Here is a 3,423-nt window from a genome sequence, read left to right as displayed (position 1 = left end):
AGTTACATTAAATCCACTTTAAAAGTGGAGCAATTCAATACAATTCCTTAATTAATCACGCGAACAACCCTGTACAACATAAATCACACCTAGATAATAATCAAACAACACATGGCGGTCAAAACCAATACATATATTTTAAATAATAATTTCCATAATAATCACATATTTAAATAATTCGAAAATACACGGGTCGTTATAAGACCTCAACATGCACATCATAGATTTCATCGAGATCTGCGACACTTTCAAGTTCAACGAAGTTTCTGAAGATGCTATTAGGTTGAGGATTTTCCCATTCTCTCTACGGGATAAAGCTAAGTGCTGGTTACATTCTCTACCACCGGGGTCTATCACCAAATGGGAGGATCTTGCTCAAAAGTTTTTAACCAAATTCTTTCCTATGGCAAAGACTGCTGCAATCAGAAACGCACTTACTCAATTTGCTCAGCAATCTGGAAAATCTTTATGCGAAGCTTGGGATCGATATAAGGAGATGCTTAGGAAGTGTCCTCATCATGGGATGCCTGAATAGATGATCATTAATTATTTCTATAATGGTTTGGATGCTATTTCTAGACCCATGTTGGATGCAGCATCAGGAGGAGTCTTGTGGGCCAAAAGCTATGATGAAGCTTATGAATTGATCGAACTGATGGATGCTAATGAATACCAGAATCCTACTCAGCGACAATCTCATGATAAGGTAGCAGGAATTCTGGAGTTGGATGTAGCTACTGCTATAGTTGCTCAACTTAAGGCTTTGACAATGAAGGTGGATTCTCTGTCTAATTATGGAGTTAATTAGATCACTAGTGTTTGTGAGGTTTATGCTGGTGCCCATGAGACTGATCAGTGTGCCATTTTTAGTGAATTAGCTCAGTTTATGTGCAACTTTCAGAGGTCGCTGCAACCTGTACCAGCCACCTATCATCCTAACAACCGAAATCATCCGAACTTTAGCTGGAGCAATACTCAGAATACGGTTCAGCAGCCTTATCAACAGTATCCAGCAAAGCAGTACAACCCCATGGTTTTCAGCAACCGCAATATGCACCAAAGCAACAACTCCAACTACAATAGTCTAATGAAAAATCTGAATTGGAAGAGTTGAGGCTCATGTGCAAGAGCCAAACAGTTTCTATCAAGACCTTGGAAAATAAAATTAGACAAATTGCCAATGCCTTGCTGAATCGTCAACCTGGTACACTTCCTAGAGACACTGAAGTACCAGGAAAGAGGGAAGCTAAGGATCAGGTTAAGGCAATTACATTAAGGTTTGGGAAGGTTGCAAATCCTGAACACTCTCAAGTTTCGGATGAAGAAGCTGTGGCTGAGGAAGAAGTGCAGAAGGAAGCTGAAGTGGAACCAAGGAAGACTATTGTTGAATACACTCCTCCTGAGGGTAATACCGGGGAGAAATAGATCTATCCTCCACCTCCCTTTCCTAAGAGGCTGTAGAAGAAAAAGCTGGATAAGCAGTTTGAGAAGTTTCTGGAGGTGTTCAAGAAACTTCATATCAACATACCTTTCGCTGAAGCTCTTGAACAGATGCCTAGTTATGCAAAGTATATGAAAGGTATACTCTCTCGGAAGGTGAAGCTTGATGACTTAGAGACAGTTGCTCTCATAGAGGAATGCAGTGCTGTGCTGCAGCAGAAGTTGCCTCTGAAGCTCAAAGATCCTGGTAGCTTCACTATTCCTTGCACCATTGGAAAAGTGTCATTTGACAAATGCTTATGTGACTTGGGAGCTAGCATCAATCTGATGCCTTTGTCAATCTTCAAGAAGTTGGACTTACCTGATGCAAAACCTACTTATAAGACTTTGCAGTTGGCCGATCATTCTATTACATATCTGCGAGGCATTGTTGAGGATGTTTTGGTCAAGGTGGATATACTCAACTTTCCGTTTGATTTGTAATTCTTGATTTCGAGGAGGATAAGAAGATTACCATAATCTTCAGAAGACCTTTCTTGGCTACTAGCCGAACCTTGATAGATGTGCAGAAGGGTGAGCTCACCATGCAAGTGCTGGATCAGGATGTAACTTTTAATGTGTTCGATTCCATGAAATTCCCTATGGAAAATGAGGAGTGGTTAAAGGTGGAGTTGTTCGATTCTATGGTTACTTCAGAACTTGAACAATTGCTAAGGTCTGATGCCTTAGAAAAGGCCTTGTTGGGGAACTCCGATAGTGAAGATGATAAATATGATGAGCAATTACAATATCTGAATGCTTCTCCCTGGAAGAGGAAGCTAGATATTCCTTTTGAATCTCTTGGAATGGAGGAGCTGAACAAATCTCTAAAGGGCCTCAAGCCATCTATTGAGGAAGCTCGTACACTTGAGCTTAAACCATTTCCTGAACACTTAAGGTATGCTTTTTTAGGTGATGCATCTATTTTTCCTGTTATTATTGCATCTGACCTTTCAGTTAGTGATGAGGAAAAACTCTTAAGAATTCTGAGAGAGTTCAAATCAGCAATTGGATGGACGATAACATATATCAAGGGAATCAGCCCTTCTTATTGTATGCATAAAATTCTGCTAGAGGAAGGTAGCAAGCCTATTGTTGAGCAACAAAAAAGGATAAATCCTATCATGAAAGAAGTTGTGAAGAAGGATATTCTTAAGTGGCTAGATACAGGGATCATCTATCACATTTCTGACAGTTCTTGGGTGAGACTAGTTCAGAGTGTAACAAAGAAATGAGGTATCACCGTTATTGCTAATGAGAAGAATGAGCTCTTTCCTACTCGAATAGTCATGAGGTGGAGAGTTTGCATCGATTATAGGAAGCTGAACAAGGCCACAAGAAAAGATCACTTCCCTCTGATGTTTATTAATCAGATGCTGGTTAGATTGGTTGTGCATGAGTACTACTGTCTTCTGGATGGCTAATCGGACTATAATCAGATTTGTATTGCTCCGGAAGATCAGGAAATGACTACTTTCACTTTTCCATTTGGTACTTTTGCCTTTAGAAGGGCTTCTTTTGGTTTATGTGGAGCACCGACCACATTTCAGAGATGCATGATGGCTATTTTATCTGACATGATTGGTCAGAATGTGGAGGTGTTTATGGACGACTTCTCTATGTTTGGAGATTCATTTGATGAGTGCTTGCAGAATCTTGGCGACGTTCTTAAAAGGGGTGTTGAGACCAACTTGGTTCTCAACTGGGAGAAATGTCACTTTATGGTGCGACAGGGCATTATTCTTGGTCACAAGGTCTCTAGTAAGGGTCTTGAGGTGGACAAAGCCAAAGTGGGGGTCATCAAAAATCTTCCTCCACCAATTTCTATTAAGGGAGTTCGCAGCTTTCTTGGTCATGCGGGCTTCTATAGGCGGTTCATCAAGGACTTCTAAAAAATTTATAAACCTTTGTGCAATCTTTGGGAGAAGGATGTCCCATTCAAGT

General features: G+C 40.4%; 1 non-coding gene across 1 annotated transcript; it reads right to left on the bottom strand.

The window, feature by feature from the left end:
* Positions 1 to 418: 418 nt before the first annotated feature.
* On the bottom strand, positions 419 to 525 carry LOC141715272 (small nucleolar RNA R71). The gene has a single exon (XR_012572039.1). It is a non-coding gene; the product is annotated as a small nucleolar RNA R71 (small nucleolar RNA).
* Between the last annotated feature and the right edge of the window lie 2,898 nt (positions 526 to 3,423).

The sequence above is a fragment of the Apium graveolens genome, chromosome 3 (genome assembly GCF_009905375.1).
Source record: "Apium graveolens cultivar Ventura chromosome 3, ASM990537v1, whole genome shotgun sequence".
NCBI classification, from domain to species: Eukaryota; Viridiplantae; Streptophyta; class Magnoliopsida; order Apiales; family Apiaceae; genus Apium; species Apium graveolens.
Note: the sequence above shows the minus strand (reverse complement) of the source record. Positions and strands in the feature narration are given on the sequence as shown.